Below are 23,531 nucleotides of genomic sequence, written 5' to 3'. Positions count from 1 at the left end.
TAGTGTCCCCAACTGAGCAAGCCAAGCCAAAGGCGACAGTGGCAAGGAACCAAAACTCCATCAGGGCATGATGGAGAAAAATAAACCTTTGGAAGAAACCAGACTCAGTCGGGGTGCCAGTTCTCCTTTGGCCTATTAACACACCGTGTAAGATTATTATTCTGGCAACCTTACAGTTCGGAAATCATATTAGATCGGATTATTCAAAATTTTCAGGGTATCACGGAAGAGACAGATTTATTTAGGATGGGGCGTCGATTACACAAGAGTATGAATACATGAAAGATCGGAATTATTGCGCCGAAGACGGGTTTTGAGCATGTCATGCAAGTGAGGCAAATTCGGAGGAGACACCATTTGACACGGCTCAGCAGACACTCCAGGATGCGTTGGTCATGTCCAGGCAGGTCCACCATCCGATCCGGACAGGGCCCAGATCCGGGATAAACCTCGGGATAAACAGAGAGACTAACATTAGCGTAGATGTCACTCTTTTTATGATGTAACGAGTACATCAGGTGTTATGGGAAGTGTTCCCGGTTCAGGCTGACCTAGTTAATGCAGCCTAACAATCAGTCAATTGAATTGAATAATGTAAGTTAAAAATGTTCTATGTGTATGCCATAGTAAAGAGATGTGTTTTTTAGTCTAGATTTAAACTGACAGAGTGTGTCTGCTTCCCGAACAATGCTAGGAAGACTATTCCACAATTTAGGAGCTAAATAGGAAAATGATCGACCACCTGCAGTTGATTTAGATATTCTAGGTATGATCAACTGGCCAGAGTTTTGAGACCGCAATCGACGTGATGGAGTATAATGTGTTAAGAGCTCGCTTAAGTACCGGGGAGCTAAACTATTTAGTGCTTTGTAAGTAATAAGCAAGATTTTAAAATGTATCCGATGTTTAATAGGGAGCCAGTGCAGTGTTGAGAAAGGAGAAAGGTAACTGGAGAAAGGTAACTGGCCAAAGCCTCCTCCACCCGCGGCATCCTCCCATAGCCATTCTCCCCCGCCCCCATGACATTACTATAATCCAACACTGTTGGATTAGAGAGGCGAGAGGAGTGTGGTCTGTTCCACGACTTACACAACTCGTTGTGCAAGTCTGGAAAAAATTGAAAACCCCGGTGTTGCGGTTGTGCTCTGTGCTGCAGGAAGCGCTCATCAAGATTACTTTTAACTACTGTCGCTTCCTGCTTTTCTGATGGCCAGCTTATGTTTAATCTGGCCACTGCACGAGTCACAACCTCAACGAACTCCTCATAAGCGGGCACGTGAGGTGACGAGTGAGCCTCAACGTCACCCGCCTCGATGCTGATCACATCTATCTCCTCAGATGCAGACAGCTCAAGCATCGGACCCTCCCATCGTGCAGAAGAAGCCGCATCGCGGGCTTCTGCACGGGGAGGAAGGGCATCAGAACTGTCTGATGATGATTGGGAAAGTGCCTCAGCAGTCCCAATCTCACCAGCCAGTTCCCGTTGCGATCCCCACGATCTAAGCCGCTGCGCCGCCTCGGCGGACACGGGACCCGAACCGCGGGGAGCGCGAGCCTGACCGGCCTCGTCAAACACGGCCAGTGAGGGAGCGCAGCACTCTGATGGAGAGTGCTTCACAATGCTCGCAGTCAGCTGTTTTTTCGGTCTGTTTTTATAAAGACCGAGCGTGCTGCGCTCCCAAACAGATCACACACACAGAGTGCGTGTCCCCACCCGTGAGATAACGAGGGCAGGGGTACACACACTTCCTGAACTGTTCACTCGTCATTCTCATTCAAAAGATTTAAATCAAACACAGTCTCTGGTCTCATACACACACACACAGAGCATTTGCTGAAGAGCGAAAGGCTAGCACTATTGTGATGTGGCGTCCCTTTATACTTCCGGGTATGCCGTCACTTACTACGTCATGACGTAGTACCAATCAGGATCGGTCTTAGTTTCATTCATGCTTCAGATGCGTCACGCTGTGGGCGTTCCCCAAAAGAGTCGTTTCACGATGCAGTGGGAGTTCCCTCGAGAAGGGAACATAGCATTACAGCCTAGGGACAATTTCTAGGGTTGTAAATGGACCTGTAAAACGGTCTCTGGACAATGTTAGCCCTTAAATAAGCCACATACCCTTTATGTACACTGTAAAAAATTTGTAGTGCTTTCAACTAATTATTATTTAGTAACTAGTTCCACAGATTTTTTACGTTCACTCAATTTCGTTCTAGAAATTTTTACCTGAATTAATATTTTTTAATTGGCTCAAACTTGACTTCAACATTAAAATGTACGTTTGCTCAACTATTTTTAAAGTTAATTGAATTAATAATTTTTAGTTGGCTCAAACTTGACTTCAACTTTAAAATGTATGTTTACTCAACCTGTTTTTATAATTAATTCAACTAAAACGTTTTAATTAGGGGTTTCATTTTTAAATGGTTTTAATTCTTACTAGAAATTGCAGTGGTGGAACTCATTACAACGTTATAGCGAGGATAAAAACAAATTAAAGCACATTGTATCATCTGCATTTATAACATTTGTCATACGAACAATACATTTTCATAAGAATTCATTTCATATTTCTTTAAATGATAAAAAAATGACCAAAGCCCTTGTCACTTTTCTTTTAATGTCTTTAATGCACCTTTAGTTTTAAAAATATACGCACACAGTCAAAGTAGATTTAGTGGAGCATTCTTGCTACTTGTCAGTGTTTCAGCTGGTAAAGGGATAGTTCACCAAAAATGAAAATTCTGTCATCATTAACTCACCCTCATGTTGTTCAATTCCTGTCATTTTCTTTGTTCTGTTGAACACAAAATAAGATATTTGGAAGAATGTTTGTAACAAAGCAGATAGAGCAACCATTTACTACCATAGTACCCCCCCCCCCCCCCCCACACTATGGTAGTGAATGGTTGGTCTATCTGCTTGGTTACAAACATTCTTACGAATATCTTATTTTGTGTTCAGCAGAACAAAGAAACTCATACAGGTTTGGAACAACATGAGGGTAACCCTATATTTTTTTACCCTATATTGCAACGTAGGCCTACATGGCTTTCTTTCTTTCTCTTACGCTGTTTAGAATTCGTCCCACTTGTGAGGATGATGAAATGAGCGCCATTTTATCATAGTATTCATGGTTATGTTGTTCCCTTAACTTTACGGTACCCTAAATAGCGTACATTATTTGGCCTACATTAAGTTACACGTTTGACATGTTTCAGTACATATTGCACGTATAAAAATCATCACCATGGCACCTTGGCCTATAGCTAATGAGAGAAAGTTTGTCTGACACAAAAATAGCACACAACACGCTAAGATTAAATCTAAAATATATTATATAGTATTATAGTTTAAAACAAAATTATTTATTATTACTTAAACATGGTTAAAGACCACATTAACGTAACGTAAATCATATATTCGATTACGAGTGAACTTGACGTAGACTTACGCTTAAATAATCCCTATTTCACTTGGATATATTTACTTCTAATTTACTTCTTACTTCACGTCTAACGTTAAATATCCACACAAGCCTAATATGTTCGACATATTTGTTTGCAAATTAATCATTAACACTTACTTGACGCGTGAACTGCACCCTCAAAATGCTGCTGCTGCCTCTCTGGTGAACCTCGCGAAGTCCTTTGATTTGTATCCTTCCGCGAAATCAAACAAGTTCTCCAGAGATGCTTCCGCGAAATCAAACGAGCAATACAGATCCTTTCGCGTAGTCAAACATGCTCTTGTACGTATTCACAGGGGCGTAGCACCAAATTTTGGGCCCTGGGTACAAACCATCTTGCTGGGCCCCCGTACCATGTATGTGTATGTATAGAAAACGGACTTCCCTGCCTTGGGCCCTGGTTACTCAGTACCCTTTATCCCCCCAGTCTCACGCCCCTGCGTATTCATTAAAATTAGGCAGATTAAATGCCACAATTAACTACATATGTTCATGATTTATATATGTATATTAAATATGTAATATGTAAGTGTTGTACGATCCATCGTCTCATTATAATGCAGATACCATCATAAACAAAACATCGAAAATACATCTAATTTCACAAATATGATATAGGCTATTTTATCAAATGTTTCTAACAGCCCATTTCAACAGCACAAACAAAAATCTATTTACCATAGTAAAATATTGTGTGTAAAATATCGTGTTGGCCATATAGCCTACTTTTATAAAATGTTGACTGGATTTGCGTATTTAGTTCAGTCAACATTTGCAATTCTAAATGTTAACTGGATTTTAAAATATCAATTAATTTAATGTTTTTCAAATATATTTCTGCAGACTTAATATAATATGTCTTCTTAACTAAGAACAAGTAAGAAAATTAGTTCAACATATATTTTTTTGCTCTTCCAACATTTTATGAATTGGAGTTTTTAGAGTGTAGAACAATTAAACATATTGTTTCAACTCATTCTAGGGCACATTTACCGATTTGGTAACACTTTATAATAACGTTCAGTTGTAAGTCATTTATAAGTGTTTAGTTAATGATGAACTAATCATTTACAAAACATTCATAAATGATTATCAAGTGATATGCTAACATTTTATAAATGTTTTGTAAATTCCGTTACAAGTCATTTACAAGTGATTAGTAAATAATTAACTAATGATTTATGAAACATGACTAAGTGCTCATTAATGATTAATGAGTGATTTGTTAATTATTTTACTTATATTTAGTAGATTCAGGTATATGTGATTTACAAATGATTAGTTAATAATGAACTAATGATGTACAAAACATGAAAATGCATTTCATAAATGTTACTTTTTGTATGTTTTGTAGATTCAGTTCCCTTTCGAAAGGGAACTCGCGCTGCGTCAGCTGACGCTATGGGGAACGCCTTCAGCGTGACAGGTGTCTGAAATCGCTATCAAATCACAATTGTACTGACCGTCGGCAGCTGGTGATGTCATCACCGTGCGACCAGGAAGTATAAAAGGGCACCGTGCCAACATGACAATATCCTTTCGTCTTCAGGGACTGTTTTGTCTGGTTCGCTGGAAAGTCTAAAAATGAAGTGCACACGTAAAGTGAAGGGAGCGTACAGGAAGTGCGCTGCTCCGTGTCCCAGGTTTCTCACGCCTGAGGACACACACACCCTTTGTGTGCTCTGCCTGGGGGAAGAGCACGCGCAGGAGTTTCGGGAGGTTCTTCCTGCGCAAACTACGAGCGTTTCCCGTTAAGGACGCTCCGCTCTCGCTTGGCCTTCTTCTCGAGGGAAGAAGAGCCAGCATCTGGGAGCGGTCCCGCTCTCGCTGAGGCGGAGCGGCGTCGTCTGTCCTGGGGCTCCCAGATGGACCTGGCTCATCGTCTGGAGAGTACAGTTCTCGCGGACGATCAGCCAGGTCGGAGAGCAGGCTGACGGAGGAGGAGTCGGATGGAGACTCCTCCTCCTCGTCAGCCCATGCTCTTCCGGTCGATCAGAGGATGGCTGTGGATGAGGAGGAAAATAAAGCTGAGGCTGAATCCTCCCAGGCATCCTGCCCCATGTATGGGGAGCTGTTTGATGTGATTTGGCTCGCGACGCTGAGACTTCAGCTGCCGTGGCAGAGAGCCAGGGGAGAGGCCGCACGCCCTGACAGATTGGGCGATCGGTTTCTCCCCGACCATAGCCGCCCAGCTCCAGGGAGCCTTCCATTCCTCCCCGACCTTCACGAGCAGGTCATGGGGGCATGGAAACCCTACTCGGCGCGAATCCATCGGCATCAGCGTTTTAACTTCGCTGATGTCGAGGGATTGGCCGAGGCAGGGTATGTGTCGATGCCGCCCATCGACGAGACGTTCGCGAACTATCTCGCGTCCGGGCGGCCATCGACACTAAGAGCTCCAGCCCTGCCGTCTAAACCATTAAAGACGACTTTGCGTCTGAACGGCAGGGCATACACGTCGGCGGCTCAGGCGGCGGCGGCCTTGCACACAATGGCGGTGTTGCAGGCCTATCAAGCCGATCTGCTGAGGGACCTCGATCAGGGGGAGGGCCTAACCCCTGATGCGATGGCTGAGTTGCGCCGCACCACAGATTTCTCTCTCCGGGCGGCCAAACACACAGCAGTCGCCATCAGACGGTCGATGGCGGCTATGGTCGCCACGGAGAGGCATCTGTGGCTGAACCTGGCGGATATCGGGGGGAAAGAAAAGGCTTTTCTCCTCGATGCCCCGGTCTCGCCCTCTGAGCTTTTCGGCACCTCCGTCGAGGCGCTGGTGGGAAAGTTCAGATAGGCGAGGGCGCGCTCAGCGGCATATAGAACGTGTATTCCGCTGAGGTCCGGGGCGGCGCCCAGGCAGGAGGGTGTCCCTGGCCCTTCGAGATCCGAGGATCATCGATTGGGCCAACGCAGCAGCGTAGCCTCTCGGGCGCCCCCTCCATGGAGGAGTAGGACGTAGAAGAGGCGGGACACCCGCAACAGGAGGAGGGACATCAGGGAGCAGAGCCGCTTCCAGCACCAGAAGCGAGGTGGTGAGTCTCCGCCCCCGAGGGCGCAGAAGTGATGTAAATGTGTCCCCTCCTTTGTTTTTCTGTTGTGTTTCTTTTCTCTCCCCGGGTGCGCTTCACACCAGGCCGCGCGGGCCGATGATGAGCGGATGTGAGACTCTGACGGCCTGCCAGGCCGGTGTGTGCTCTGCCCGCACACAGTGCATCGTCTCTGGGAAAAGCGGGATTTCGCGGCCGCCTCCTCGGCCTTACATTTGAGAATAGAGCGCCCCACCCTCAGGTTAGTGCGCCGAAGCATGCATGTTACATGAAGCGATGAGGCACTGAAGACAGCGGGTGAGTCCCCTTTTAGGGCAAACATTCTTCTTTTTAATGCCGTATGTTTGGACTCTATGCTTCCCTGAGGGATATTTTGTCTACAAAAGATGAAGAAAGGTGTAACAGTTGGAGAAGTGGGCCTGTAGTTCCCCGGTAAAGGTGGCTAGAATGATGTTTGTATAAACACAGTGTGTTTATGTAGGCTGTATGTTTGCTAGTGTAACAACAGTAGTTTATAAGGCTGTTTTCTCTTCTGGATATGTGTAATATGAGCAGTTGAGGCCACCGCACATGCCGCAGGCATGAAGCGGCGATATAAACTGACGTATGTTCTCCTGGCGAACTTTTTTAGCCGTAGCCACCTCTGGGTAGCGTTGGCACCTCTGCTAGTGAAATACCTAGATTAATTTGTGAGGTTAGGCTAGCGCATGAACTGCAGTAAGGTCTGTCCCAGTCCTTTTTAGGGCCGTTGTTGTGGGATTATCAGACCGATGCTAGTGAATCAAGTTGGCCTAGACTGTTGATGGGATGACGGTGGCGTCTGGCGGTGGCATAATGCCCTGGCAGTTGCCCCGGGCTCCTGTCGGTATCCCCGCAGGAGCTTTGTATCCCTACCCGGCCTCCCCGCAGTAGGGTCGTCCGGCCAATGCCCACCCCCCTTCTGCATTTGTGGGTTGTTATTAATGCAAAAAGGTGTATAGCAGAATGAATCGCGACTCAGCCAGTGGTCGTGGGGACGGGGTAGGCGTCTCTTCGCAGTGCGCAGTCAGACTGGTTGTGCTAGCCCCGCCCCCCAGAGCTAGTGCGGCCGCCACTTCTAGGCGGCCCCCCCGGCTTGGTTCAGGAAATGGCCGGTTGTGTGTGTTCAATATCTTTCACTTTTGCTCTGTGTCTTCTGCTTCACCTTTTAGGCTCGGGTCGAGCTGTACTTCGCAAACATCTGAAAGCATCGGTTGGTAGGATGCTCCCCTGGAGTCGAAACACTGTCACGGCTGACGCCCTTGCGCGGACGGCGGACCGCTGGACGACCAGACGGCTGCCCTGGAGGGAGGTGACGTAAGTTGTACTCCCCTCGCTTTAGAGGGTTCAAGGCGTTTTATGCACTGCTGTGGGCATTGTGTTTTAGGTCCACGCTGGTAGGCGCTGCCTGAGAGACTGCGCCGTCGCAGAAGGCTGCTATGGGCCGCTGGGGCGGACCGACTATAGAAGGCTGGCTGGCGGGAGACGCCAGCCGAGGTAGTCCCGGCAGTTAACTCTGGGTCAGGTGGTAGGCCTCAGTAGGCCTCCCTGCGGGTGAGTTCTCCCCAACGATGTCGGCTGCAGTAGAAACCTTGTCATAAGTAGGCCCCTAATGGCCTCCCTGGGGATGAGTCCCCAGGTAGTGACTGGATACCCAGTCCTCATCAGCAGCAGACAGCCACTGTCAGCCCGAATTTAAGGGCTCGCTGAGTTTCAGCACGCCTCACATGGCGTCCCCTGAGGGGGTGACCTAGGGTTCCGACCATTGGTTGACAGGATCTAGGCCGCTTTAGGCCTCCTGTAGGGTGAGCCCCGGTTCCCAGGTCTTGCAACAGTGTGCGTGGGTGCTAGCCAGGCGGCTAACATAGTCTGCTATCAGGGACGGGCTGCTTCAGGCTGTCCTATGGTCGTTTCCCGGCCCTGCGGGGTTTCCGGTGGGATTTGCCATCGGATAAGCACCGTCTGTCACCAATCTAATAGGGAACTGCCATTCGGCAATAGGCCTCTCCAGGCCGCCCTAAAAAGACCGGACTGTACGTAGGCATCAAACAGGCCTCCCTGGAGGCGAGCCCCGGGGACACAACAGCTCCCGACAGTTTGCACGTTGGCTGGCAGGAAGTAGGCCGCTCTAGGCCGCCTGAGGGTGAGCCCCCGAGCTGGGACGCTCGATAGGACAGTGTATTATGCTGTCAGGCCTTTTTGGGCCTTTTTGGGAGGGAATCTCGGACCAGGTCTCGGTGACAAGCTAGCTATTAGCATGGGTGGCTTCTGGCGTTATAGCCTCATGAGCCCCCTGAGGAACCAGTAAAGCCACCTGCCTGCAGGCCGCCTGAGGGTGAGCCCCGAGCTGGGACGCTCGTAAGGCCAGTGTATTATGCTGTCAGGCCTCTTTGGGCCTTTTTGGGAGAAGGATTCCCGGACCAAAGGTCTCGGTGACAAGCTAGCCATTAGCGTGGGTGGCTTCTGGCGTTATAGCCTCATGAGCCCCCTGAGGAACCAGTAAAGCCACCTTCCTGCGGCTCTTAACAGCTAACAGCTAACACTAACGGTGCCGGGTGGAGGTGCATCATGGCCTCCCTGGAGGGGAAACGGTTCCTTGGAACGGGAACGTATAACTGGCTTTGGGCTGACAGCTAGCGGCTGCCTGCCGGTGGGTCCCGGCCTGGGCCGGTATAACTCAAGGGCGGGCTCATGCCCTAGCACAACGAGACTCCGTTTCTGCTGCGCAGTCCCTTCAGGACAGGGGACTGGCTAGCCTACAGCATGGGTTACCTACCAAGCTGGCTTAAGAGCTACCCTCATTGAGGGTCGTCTGCGAGCTTACGGCCGCTTGAGTCTGATCAGATGGGCAGGCCCCTCTCGGGGCCTCCCGGGTAGATCAGTCCATAGGCCTTTTTTAGGCCTCCTGAGCACCCCTGTAATAAATGTGCTCAGTAGATCCTAGGATCGAGCAGAAGAGACTCCCCTCAATGGCAAGGGTAAGAAGGAGGACATTGCCAGTTTGCAGTCCCTCAGTCTGGATGCTCATAAGTAAGAGCGATGTTCGGAGGCTCTGTTTTGACAGACAGGGTTGGCCAAGCTGGGGTGTCCCACAGAAGTGATGCCAGGTGAGGCCTCCCTGGTGGCGTTCGGTGAAGGTTTTCCCGAATAAAGTGACGGGCTGGGGCGCCCTCGGGTCCCCTAGCCACATTCCTTTAAGGGACTCCTTCCTTCGAAGTAGTAGGTCCCAGGCCCTCGAGCAAGCCGAGAGTAGGAAACCTCAGTTAAAACTTGTTTAGGTTCTCTCTTAGGCATATAGCTTGGGCTATGACCGTAGGGAATGATGTCACTGGCAGCCTGTGTGGCTAGAGGGGGAGTGGTTCAGACTTCCTGCGAACACTCGTCCAGGCAGTTCTCACTGCCAGTAAGGGGCGTGCACTCCCCTCAGCATGGCGGCGTGGGTATATCGTTCCCCGTAGCGTCAGCTGACGCAGCGCGAGTTCCCTGTTCTCAGGGAACTAAGGTTACATACGTAACCGGGGACGTTATACATTATTTACAAGTTATTAGATAATGATAAACTAATAATTTACAAATCATAATTGTACATTCATAAATGATTAATATGGTAACGATTTACAAATCTGTCATAAGTTAGGCCTATCTTTAAAAAAAAAAAAAAAACATTTCATAAAATAATCAAACAGATCCTTAGTAAATGGTTAAGCTACTAGTTAATATATTATTAATCAACGAAATGTCAATTTACTATTATCTCAGTAAATTGTTAATCATGAACAAATGATGATCAAACCATTAGTAAATGATGAGTAGCCCATATAATGTATTGTTGCATATCCCAATGCATCAGATCAAGACGCATTTAATTCTTTGCATTTGTAAAAGTAGACATGATTTTATAAATATAAATAGGCTACTTTTTATTGCAAAAACTGACCAAAACCAGTATAAAAGTATTAGCTTGTGTTCTGAAGTCATACGATACGATATCTTTATGTGAAGAACAGAGTTGATCTTAATGTTTTAATCATTGAAATGATCCCTTTATGAACGCATATTTATCCTATTTATCATTCAAATAATACTCCTGTCCTGACTCTTAGCAGGACGCAATCGGTCACATGACACACGAGAGCCAATGGCATTTTACAATCAAAGCTGACGTAATGACGTAATTGGTCATGAGACACACGCCAGCCAATGCTGTCAAAGCTGTCCTGACGTCAGAGGTGTCAAGTAACGAAGTACAAATACTTCGTTACCTTACTTAAGTAGAAATTTTGGGTATCTATACTTTACTGGAGTAATTATTTTTCTGCCTACTTTTTACTTCTACTCCTTACATTTTCACGCAATTATCTGTACTTTCTACTCCTTACTTTTTAAAAATAGCCTCGTTACTCCTCTTTCATTTCATCTTGTTAAAAAAAAATGCAGATAAATCGCGTCATCCTGATAGTGTGAATTTGATTGTGTGGTTGGATGAGAAGTGTAAACATATACCATTCCAACACCCTATTGGTTACATCGCGCCTGCACATGACTCAAAGCACAAATCACACACGGTGTTGCCAGATTGGGCGGGTTCCAGCGGACGAGCACGCACTTTCAGTCAATCAGCGATCAGCAGGCAGACGCGCTCATTCATGACAGCCAGGTTTTTAGCGCGATAACTCGTGGTAGATATTCAGGTGATCGCTATGCTAAAGTGGCATACATACAGTATATATATATATATATATATATATATATATATATATATATATATATATATATATATATATATATATATATATATATATATATACACAACCCGTTTCTACAGTAAGGAGTGGGAGAGTGAACCAACTCTCAAACGTGGATTACACCTGTGACTCGAAGACTCTTTTTTTATAAATATAATCATGATTCCTGTCCATCATACACTCGGGACATCTGCAACTAGCAACACCAACAGCTGCTGAAAGAGGTTTGAATCAGTTTTGACTGGGCTTAGTGCATGTTCTATGAACTTCACAAGGCCACTGTAGTTTTGTCAGAGCAAAGCTAAGCGCATTGTTGTTATATTTTTTTTGTCGGCGGATTATTGTACAGTATCAATGCATTAGGCATTTTTTTGGCAGTGGCATGGGCGTAGATTACGGGGGGGGGGGGGGACGTGACGTGTCCCCCTCACTTTTAATAAAATGTATTTTCGTTCCCCGCACTTTTACTGGGTCTCACCGATTCTAGTCGACCCGCTCCGAGCGGGATTCGAACCAGCGTTACCCTGCGCGGCGACGGCCAAATTAACTGGGATGCTTAAGACAGCCTTCTCTAATCTTGGTTGATAGAGCGCTTTTTGAGGTCACGGGCAAGTGTAAAGTGTATTTATAGAAACCAATGTGAAAACATTAAGATTTAAAATCAGAGACAAAAAATTATCTATGATAATGTTATATGTAATATGATCTATAATGACCTGCTGTCATTTTATTCGCATCTAAATATGAGGAGGGCGCTCTCACAGAAAGTCCAAATTCCAAAAGTGGATTCGTAGAAGTAATACCCTGTCACGCTGGAGGAAAACAATCGTTATGAGTGATGAAACGTGACGAAGACAATCAGACGATTGCGACAATATATGCTTTATGTGTGTTTTTCAAGCCATCTCAATGTAGCCTATTTATTGACAAAAGTAGCCTATCATATGAATAATGCAGCTTTTTTAATGTTTAGTATCTTCTGCTCACCAAGGCTGCATTTATTTAATCAAAAATAGTTAAAACAGTAATATTGTGAAATCTTATTACAAATTAAAACAGCTTTTTTCCTTTGTGATCAAAGCTGCATTTATCATCATTACTCCAGTCTTCAGTGTCACATGATCCTTCTCTAATCACTCTCATATGATGATTTTATATAATCAAGAAACATTTATGATTATTATCTGTGTTGAAAACAGTTGTGCTGCTTTAAAATGTTGTGGAAACCATGATACATTTATTTTTTCAGGATTCTTTGATGAATAGAAAGTTATATGGACAGTATTTATTTGCATTTTTTTAAATCAATTATTATCTTTTGTAATATTAACAATATCACTTTTGATCAATTAAATGCATGTCTGATCAATAAAAGTATTAATTTCTCTCTTTTTTTTATTTTACCACAAATGTTTAGATGGTTTCCACAAATTTAAGCAGCACCATGAGCAGCACAACTGATAATAATCATAAATGTTTCTTGATCATCAGATCCTCATCTGAGAATGATTAGCGAAGGATCATGTGACTCTGAAGACTGGAGTAATGATGATAAATTCAGCTTTGATCACAGGAATAAATTGCATTTTACTATATATTCTTTGAGCCCTGCACAGGCCCTGCACAATCCTATGACACATTCCTGCAGTCATTAAAATAGTTCAGCTTTGTTTGTAATGTCCAAGTAGTTATATTTCGTTTAGTTTCTTTATTAAAGTTAATTTAGAAAAAATGTTTGGATAATTTGTTTGTTTGTTAATTTTTTTTAAAGTGACAACCAAGCAGTCAGCGGCCGACAGTGGGTATGAGGTTAGGGGTGTAAAAAAGTCAGGGCCCGTAGGGCTCTAAAGCGTCGACCCAATCTGGCAACACTGATCACACATGTAGCCTACATTTACATTCTGATAAAGGTTATTGATAACATTACTTATAGGCAACTAGTCATCATATCTTCCGCTTCAGGAAACACATGTTAATGCTCAGCAGTACACATAATGGAATATGTCCATTGTACTAAAATGCATTCATTTTCAATGGGTATATATGCGGCTGAAACAGGTAGCCAGTGCCTCCCAAATTTTTCAACATTAACAGTTTAATATAACATTAGAGTAATTATGGCCTTTAGAAAAATGTTTTTCTTGAGGAGGTGGGGTAGAGCACTCTAGGCGCCTGTGGTGTGGCCCTTAAACTTTTGTCTTTAATGGCATTTTTTTGTGCTCTGTGCTTACATTACTTTTACTTTAATACTTTAAGTAGTTTTGAAACCAGTACTTTTACACTTTTACTTAAGTAAAAAGCTTGAGTTGATACTTCAACTTCTACAGAAGTATTTTTAAACCCTAGTATCTATACTTCCACTTGAGTAATGAATGCGAGTACTTTTGACACCTCTGCCTGACGTTTCTTCCGGAAGTTCCGGGCGGCAAAATTTGAAATGTCTTAATCATTAATCACCGGCCGGTTGATGGACTCGACGCTGCTGATCGCTTATGCGGATTTACTTCACACAAACCAATCGTTTGGCCTCGGGACACTTGGAATATTTGTACTTTTTGAATAAATTGTTCCTGCAGTCGTATCTGCCTGTTTTTTTTATTTTAAAACACAAACGTGTAGGTTTAGGGAAGGGAATAGTTGTGACGAATTGGAGTTAAATGCTTTCAGTATTTAGATGAATTACCTATTTACACATTTCTATTGCAACAGGTGAGGAATAGCAGAATTTAATTTTCACATTTAATGTTACATTTGTTGTAGCAATCAATTGACGCATTTGCAACGGGTGAGAAATATCTACAAATGACGTGTAAAACATTTACAAGTAATGAATAGTCTACACTTTGGATTAGGGGACACTAAAAGCATTGTAAATGCCTTGTATACGTGTGCAGATCATTTGTAACGGGTAAAAAATATCTACAAATGATGTGTAAAACATTTACAAGTGATGAATAGTCTACACTTTAGATTAGGGGACGCAGAAAGCGTTGTAAATGCCTTGTATACGTGTGCAGATCATTTGTAACGGGTGATACAGATTTGTAAATTATTTATTCATGCGTTTACAACATCATCTCTAACAGGTGATGAACACTTTGAGGTGTGTACTTTAATGTAAATGCTGACTGGTGAGGGTATAGACAGCTGTCTTCTCTGACACATGCACCTGATGCTTCACTGGAGGGTAAACCAGTTCACATTATCAATAACGTTAGACCCATCACAGAACACAAGTCTGCACCACTGAGTAAAATGATTTAACTTAACGCACTGCAATCCCCTGACTTTTCCGGTACTAATCCGGTACTAATTCGGCCCCGCCCCTAATCCAAGATGGCAGAAACTAGGTTGGTCTTGTATTGTTTGTATCTTGTTTGAAAAGGCATCTCTTTTAAATATAATTTTTTACCCTGAGAATTACAACTTATGGACTTCTAAAGCATACTGAATGGATAATTGTTCTACCGTGGAGTTTACTCGCCTTTTTCTGGTATTTTGGGCTGTTGGATCTCAGCACGACTGACTCACAGTTTGCATCATTGCATTGGAACAGCAAGAGGTTCATTCATTTTTGTTTTTGTTTTTTGCCTTGAATGGGTGATACCCTGATAGGTGAAAAGAAATCATTGATTGACATTGAGGCACAATACTGTGTTTTATTGGTGACTGATTTTAAACTGGATTTGCTAGCGTCTTTTGCATAGCTTAGCTAGCTGAGGACAAGTAGCCATTTTGTGCTTTGGCTACACTACTTGGACTTTTTATTCTATCTGTAGCCTAATCCACACTCCACTACTAAACAGCTAGTTTCCACTTGTTTTAAACTTAGACTCTGTTACTAGCCATGACCAGCAACTAGCCCCAGGAATTAACTCTAACACTTGGAGGCACTACTTGCAGCAAAGTGGGTGACTTTCTTTTAGCTGCTACCGGCTAGCTACCACTAGCTGCAGTTTCAGCTCTCACTACTTGCCGTTACCAGCTACTACCTAAATCACATTTAGCGGATTTCTGCCCCACCTCAGCTGTGGCTTTCACCCCCTCACTACTATCATCTTCGTGCCCCTGCTTACTACGGCCTCAGTATCCTTCATCCCATCAGCTGCTCTTATCTATGGGCTGTCATCTGATACAGTCTCAGCCTCTTCTTCCACCACTGGATTTGTCCTCTGCTTAAGTCTCCATTCCGTCAGTTGCTCTCATCAGCTGCTCTCATCTCTGGGCTGTCATCTGATACAGTCTCAGCCTCTTCTTCCTCCACTGGATTTGTCCTCTCCTTCAGTCTCCATCCCATCAGTTGCTCTCATCAGCTGCTCTCATCTCTGGGCTGTCATCTGATACAGTCTCAGCCTCATCTTCCACCACTGGATTTGTCGTCTGTTACAGCCTCAGCTCCCTCCATCCCATCAGCTGCTCTCATCTCTGGGCTGTCATCTGATACAGTCTCAGCCTCATCTTCCACCACTGGATTTGTCGTCTGCTACAGTCTCAGCTCCCTCCATCCCATCAGCTGCTCTCATCTCTGGGCTGTCATCTGATACAGTCTCAGCCTCATCTTCTACCACTGGATTTGTCGTCTGCTACAGTCTCCAGCCCATCAGTTGCTCTCATCAGCTGCTCTCATCTCTGGGCTGTCATCTGATACAGTCTCAGCCTCATCTTTCACCACTGGATTTGTCGTCTGCTACAGTCTCAGCTCCCTCCATCCCATCAGCTGCTCTCATCAGCTGCTCTCTTCTCTGGGCTGTCATCTGATACAGTCTCAGCCTCATCTTCCACCACTGGATTTGTCGTCTGCTACAGTCTCCATCCCATCAGATGCTCTCGTCAGCTGCTCTCATCTCTGGGCTGTTATCTGTTACAGTCTCAGCTCCCTACATCACCGGATTTGTAGTCAGCTACAGCTTTGGCTGCCTATAATTTTGGTCAGTCGTTTGTTTCAGCCTAAACTGCCGCCGCCACCATTGGACAATCATCCTGCTTCAACTTAACAGTCTGTTAAATTATCACTGCATTTTATATTTCACTTTTTGTTACACAAAGCCGTCTGTCTAGTGTTTTAAATTATGACGTTTTATTTGGTCTTGTTTATCTTTCTGATTCCCCTAAATAGTGGGGTTGTCCGGTTGCAGTCAGAAAACGGGTCCATCCATACGCAGTTTCCTTATGTAGTCTCTAGGGCTGAAATCTTTTCCACGGTCCAACTAAAATCGTAAAGGCCAAGTCACTCATTTCTGTTTGTTTTCAAGGCTACAAATCTACTCCACCTTCACTGGATTGGTTTATCGTTTCTACAGACTCACTTCCTGCTTTTGTTATATCATTAAATACTAGATCTGGCATCTTCTGTGGTAAATCCGCTAAGTCCAGACTCCTTGTTATTATTTTATTACTAATTTCTGGAAATGTTAAACCTAATCCGGGCCCTGACAGCCTTAAGATATGTGATACACCTAAAGATATTAAATCTAGTTCTGGCCTGGGTATTATTCATCTCAATGTTCAGAGTTTAATGTCCAAACTGGATATGGTTAATTTATGGACCAAGTCAACTGATGCTGACATTGTTGTTTTATCTGAAACCTGGCTGACTAAATCTGTCCTTGATTGAGATATTTGCATTGATGGTTATAATGTGTATCGTTCAGATCGCCCCAAAAGAGGGGGAGGTGTTGCTATTTATATTAAAAGCAAATTCAGGTCAAGTTTAGTGCTCTCAAAATCAGTGTGTAAACAATTTGAGTTTTTGGCCTTAAACCTTGAAGTCTCAAAAGAACATAATATTAGGTTGGTTGGTTGGTTGTTATAGAACTCCTTCTGCATCAAATGATTCTTCATTTACATTATCAAATTTGCTAAGTCAAGTAATTTGTAATGATACTATTGTTGTTTGTGATCTGAACTGGGACTGGCTCAAGCCATTATCAGATGCTTTTAAAGAGCAGTGTAGCAGTTTAAATTTGACTCAATTAATTAACACTCCTACACGGCCAAACCCTAAATGTCTGAAGAAATCATCACTCATTGATTTAATTCTGACAAATGCCCCTTTTAAGTTTTCTGAAATAGGTGTTTTTGCTAATGATGTGAGTGATCACTGTGTGATTGCTGCTATTAGAGATACTAAGGTGCCCAGATCTGCACCTCGTATTGTTGAAAGGCGAAATATGAAAATGTTTGTTGAGCAGGGTTTTTTATATGATTTGTTTTATTTTGACTGGAGTAGAATTGCCTTGATTAATGATGTGGAATTAGCCCTGACTTATTTTCAAAACAGTTTTCTTGATATTCTGAACAGACATGCACCTATTTGTAAATTTAGAATTAAGGGTAGGGATAATCCCTGGTTTACCTCCGAGATTTCTAATTTGCTCCACGAGTGAAATGTAGCCTGGGCAAAAGCAAGGAGATCAGATACTGATGCTGATTGGTTTGTTTTCAGGCGGTTGCGAAACAGATTTACTTCACTTTTCAGAAAAGCTAAGGCTGAATTTTATTTATCTGAAACCACAGAGAATCTAAATGACCCAAAAAAGTTTTGGAAAACTGTTAAGTCATTAACTACATCGACTAAACCAACAGGTTTACCATTATCTATAGTTAAGAATGGTGTGTCTATATCTGACAAAGTAGAAATGTTAAATTGTTTTAATGAGCATTTTGTATCATCTGGGTGTTTGTTTAATTCTGTTGCCCCAATAGTTTCGGAGTCGATAAATTATACTTTTATTATACCCTTTCTCTGTTGCTGATGTTCATAAAGCCCTGAAACAATTAAATCCTCGAAAACCTGCTGGCCCAGATCACTTAGAGCCTTTCTTTTTAAAATTAGCTGCAGATATCCTAGCTGAACCTCTGACGCATCTTTTTAATCTTTCACTAGTCACAAAAGAAATTCCAAAGGTTTGGAAGTCTGCATATGTTTTACCACTTTTGAAAGGAGGTGACCCTACCTTGCCAGATAATTACAGACCCATTTCCAAACTCTCAGCGTTGGCCAAATTATTGGAATCTTTGGTTGGTGAACAGGTGAAGGAGTATTTAAATGCTCAGTCAATTTTATCTAAGTATCAATCTGGTTTTAGGAAAAAACACAGCACTACCACTGCTGCTATAAAACTAATTAATGACATAGTCAAAGCGCTGGATGAAAAGAAACACTGTGTGTCTCTGTTTATTGATTTGTCCAAGGCTTTTGACACAGTAGACCATAGCATACTAGTTCAGAGACTGATCAGTATAGGCATGTCTCAGCACTCTGTGGGCTGGTTTATCAACTACTTCGCTGACAGGACTCAAGCTACGCAAGTTGATGGCCTAATGTCAAAATATGTATCAATCTGTAAAGGGGTCCCACAGGGCTCCATTCTTGGGCCACTTTTATTCACCATTTATATAAACTGTATAGGGGAAAATGTCCAACATGCATTTTTCCATTTTTATGCAGATGATACAGTTATTTATTGTTTTGCAACTACCATTAAGAAGGCGTATGAATGCTTGCAAACTGCTTTCAATAGAGTGCAAGCTCAGCTTTATCAATTAAAGCTTGTGCTTAATGCAGAGAAGACCAAAGTAATGGTCTTTTCAAACGCAAGGAAATTGGAAAATGAGTCAGACCTGAATATTGTTACTGATCAGGGTAATAAACTTGAGGTAGTTTCATCTTATAAATATTTAGGATTTTTAATTGATGATGACCTTTCTTTTAAGCTTCATTTACAGAATCTAGTGAAAAAGTTGAAACTGAAGCTAGGTTTTTTTCTTTAGAAACAAATCTTGTTTTACTTTTTCTGCCAGAAAAAGGCTAGTCGATGCCACATTTCTATCTATGATTGATTATGGTGATCTGTATATGAATGCTCCATCAAAGTATCTTCAGATGTTGGATTCTGTGTTTCATGGCGCTTTAAGATTTATTTCGAATTGTAGACCCCTCACTGATCACTGTACACTTTACTCCACAGTGAATTTGCCCTCTTTGTCAAGTCGCCGGCTTACTCACCTTTATATCTTTACATATAAGGGTATCATAGGCAGGCTACCAGGTTACATATCTGATTTACTTTCTTTTTCACAGAGTACTTATGGTTTACGGTCCCAGAAATATATTTCATTGAATGTACCTAAAGCCAGGACCGAGATGTTTAAAAAAGCTTTCATGTTTGTTGCACCTTCAAATTGGAATGACCTACAGAAAATACTCAAACTACAGAGTCTAATTTCCTTAAATGAGTTTAAAGGTTATGTTAAATCTATAGAACATGATTCAATCCACACATGCAAATGTTTTAATTAATGTCATTTTTATTTAATTGAAATGCACTTGACTTTTGTGTTTTTGTGATTTAATTTGTACTGCTATCTTGGCCAGGTCTCTCTTGAAAAAGAGATTATATATCTCAATGAGACTAACCTAGTTAAATAAAGGTTAAATAAAAAAATAAAATAAAAATTTAAGTCATTCTAAAATGTTTATTAATTTGACAACTAGTAAAAATAATCATTCTTTAAAAAAAAATGCTTTAGCATAACGTCCCCGGTTACGTATGTAACCTTAGTTCCCTGAGAACAGGGAACGAGACGCTGCGTCAGCTGACGCTACGGGGAACGCCTTCAGCGTGACAGGTGTCTGAAATCGCTATCAAATCACAATCCTACTGACCGTCGGCAGCTGGTGATGTCATCACCGTGCGACCAGGAAGTATAAAAAGGCACCGTGCCAACATGACAACATCCGCTTCGTCTGAAGGGACTGTGGGCAGGCACACCTTGAAGCATGGCCATGTGACGCAGCGTCTCGTTCCCTGTTCTCAGGGAACTAAGGTTACATACGTAACCGGGGACGTTCCCTTTCGAAAGGGAACTCGCGCTGCGTCAGCTGACGCTACGGGGAACGATATACCCACGCCGCCATGCTGAGGGGAGTGCACGCCCCTTACTGGCAGTGAGAACTGCCTGGACGAGTGTTCGCGGAAAGTCTGAACCACTCCCCCTCTCGCCACACAGGCTGCCAGTGACATCATTCCCTACGGTCATAGCCCAAGCTATATGCCTAAGAGAGAACCTAAACAAGTTTTAAATGAGGTTTCCTACTCTCGGCTTGCTCGAGGGCCTGGGACCTACTACTTTCGAAGGAAGGAGTCCCTTAAGGGAATGTGGCTAGGGGACCCGAGGGTGCCACCAGCCGTCACTAATTCGGGAAAACCCTTCACCGAATGCCACCAGGGAGGCCTCACCTGGCATCACTTCTGTGGGACACCCCAGCTTGGCCAACCCTGTCTGTCAAAACAGAGCCTCCGGACATCGCTCTACTTATGAGCATCCAGACTGAGGGACTGCAAAGTGGCAGTGTCCTCCTCAGACCGGAACTCGGAGACGGGAATCCTGGAGAGCAGTACTCAGCTTAGTGCTTCTTACCCTTGCCATCGAGGGGAGTCTCTTCTGCTCGATCCTAGGATCTACTGAGCACATTTATTACAGGGGTGCTCAGGAGGCCTAAAGAAGGCCTATGGACTGATCTACCCGGGAGGCCCCGAGGGGGGCCTGCCCGTCTGATCAGACCCAAGCGGCCGTAAGCTCGCAGACGACCCTCAATGAGGGGAGCTCTTAAGCCAGCTTGGTAGGTAAACCATGCTGTAGGCTAGCCAGTTCCCTGTCCTGAAGGGACTGCGCAGCAGAAACGGAGACTCGTTGTGCTAGGGCACAAGCCCGCCACTGAGTTATACCGGCCCAGGCCGGGACCCAACGGCAGGCCGCTGCTAGCTGTCAGCCCAAAGCCAGTTCTACGTTCCCGCTTAGGGGAACCGTTTCCCCTCCAGGGAGGCCAGGAGGCGCCTCTACCTGGCACCGCCAGTGCTAGCTGTTAAGAGCCGCAGGAAGGTGGCTTTACTGGTTCCTCAGGGGCTCATGAGGCCATAACGCCAGAAGCCACCTATGCTAATGGCTAGCTTGTCACCGAGACCTGGTCCGGGAATCCCCTCCCACCTTCTAGGGCGGCCTGGAGAGGCCTATTGCCGAATGGCAGTTCCCTATTAGATTGGTGACATACGGTGCTTATCCGATGGCAAATCCCACCGGAAACCCCGCAGGGCCGGGAAACGATCATAGGACGGCCTGAAGCGGCCCGTCCCTGATAGCAGACTATGCTAGCCGCCCGGCTAGCACCCACGCACACTGTCGCAAGACCTGGGAACCGGGGCTCACCCTACAGGAGGCCAAAAGCGGCCTAGATCCTGTCAACCAATGGTCGGAACCCTAGGTCACCCCCTCAGGGGACGCCATGTGAGGCGTGCTGAAACTCAGCGAGCCCTTAAAGTCGGGCTGACAGTGGCTGTCTGCCGGCTGATGAGGACTGGGTATCCAGTCACTACCTGGGGACTCATCCACAGGGAGGCCGTTAGGGGCCTACTTATGACGAGGTTTCTGCTGCAGCCGACACCGTTGGGGAGAACCCTCCCTGCTCACATGGGCCACGATGTCGGAACTCACCCGCAGGGAGGCCTACTGAGGCCTACCACCTGCCCAGAGTTAACTGCCCGGACTGCCTCGGCTGGCGTCTCCCGCCAGCCCGCCTTCTATTGTCGGTCCGCCCCAGCGGCCCATAGCAGCCTTCTGCGACGGCGCAGTCTCTCAGGCAGCGCCTACCAGCGTGGACCTAAAACACAATGCCCACAGCAGTGCACTCAGCATAAAACGCCTTGTACCCTCTAAAGCGAGGGGAGTACAACTTACGCCACCTGCCTCCAGGGCGGCCGTCTGGTTGTCCAGCGGTCCGCCGTCCGCGCAAGGGCGTCAGCCGTGACAGTGTTTCGACTCCAGGGGAGCATCCTACCAACCGATGCTTTCAGATGGTTGCGAAGTACAGCTCGACCCGAGCCTAAAAGGTGAAGCAGAAGACACAGAGCAAAAAGTGAGATATACTGAACACACACAACCGGCCATTTCCTGAACCAAGCCGGGGGGCCGCCCCGAAGTGGCGGCCGCACTAGCTCTGGGGGGCGGGGCTAGCAAAACCAGTCTGACTGCGCACCGCGAAGAGACGCCTACCCCGTCCCCACGACCACTGGCTGAGTCGCGATTCATTCTGCTACACACCTTTTTGCATTAATAACAACCCCCAAATGCAGAAGGGGGGGGGGCATTGGCCGGACAACCCTACTACGGGGAGGCCGGGTAGGGATACAAAGCTCCTGCGGGGATACCGACAGGAGCCCGGGGCAACTGCCAGGGCGATATGCCACCGCGAGACGCCACCGTCATCCCATCAACAGCCTAGGCCAACTTGATGCACTAGCATCGGTCTGATAATCCCACAACAACGGCCCTAAGAAGGACTGGGACAGACCTTACTGTAGTTCACGCGCTAGCCTAACCTCACAAATTCATCTAGATATTTCACTAGCAGAGGTGCCAACGCTACCCAGAGGTGGCTACAGCTAAAAACGTTCGCCAGGAGAACATACTTCAGTTTATATCGCCGCTACATGCCCGCGGCATGTGCGGTGGCCTCATCTGCTCATATTACACATATCCAGAAGAGAAGCAGCCCTATAAACTACTGTTGCTACACTAGCAAACATCAGCCTACAAACACCCACTGTGTTTATACAAACATCGTTCTAGCCACCTTTGCCGGGGAACTACAGGCCCACATTTCCATCTGTTAATATTTTCCTTCGACAAAATATCCCTCAGGGAAGCATAGAGTCCAAACATACGGCATTGAAAAGAAGAATGTTTGCCCTAAAAGGGGACTCACCCGCTGTCTTCAGTGCCTCATCGCTTCATGTAACATGCATGCTTCGTCGCACTAACCTGAGGGTGGGGCGCTCTCACACACCGGCTTGGCAGGCCGTCAGAGTCTCACATCCGCTCATCATCGGCCCGCGCGGCCTGGTGTAAAGCGCGCCCGGGGAGAGAAAAGAAAAGAAAACAAAGGAGGGGACACTAAACTCACTTCCGCGCCCTCGGGGGCGGAGACTCACCACCTCCTTGCTTCCGGCGCTGGAAGCGGTTCTTCTCCCCGATGTCCCTCCTCCTGTTGCGGGTGTCCCGCCTCTTCTGCGTCCTACTCCTCCACGGAGGGGGCGCACGAGAGGCCACGCTGCTGCGTTGGCCCAGTCGGTGATCCTCGAATCCCGAAGAGCCAGGGACACCCTCCTGCCTGGGCGCCACCCCGGACCTCAGCGGAATACATGTTCTATACGCCGCTGAGCGCGCCCTCGCCTCTCTGAACTTTCCCACCA

General features: G+C 45.4%; 1 protein-coding gene across 1 annotated transcript in view; it reads right to left on the bottom strand.

Annotated features, from left to right (window-relative positions):
* LOC137063706 (ADP-ribosyl cyclase/cyclic ADP-ribose hydrolase 1) overlaps window positions 1–23,531 on the bottom strand; it is a 258,430-nt gene that overhangs the window by 126,352 nt on the left and 108,547 nt on the right. The gene's annotated exons all lie outside the window — the stretch shown is intronic.

This window comes from Pseudorasbora parva, chromosome 24, assembly GCF_024679245.1.
Source record: "Pseudorasbora parva isolate DD20220531a chromosome 24, ASM2467924v1, whole genome shotgun sequence".
Taxonomy (NCBI): domain Eukaryota; kingdom Metazoa; phylum Chordata; class Actinopteri; order Cypriniformes; family Gobionidae; genus Pseudorasbora; species Pseudorasbora parva.
The sequence above is the reverse complement of the archived record's forward strand: the minus strand, read 5'-3'. Positions and strand labels throughout refer to the sequence as shown.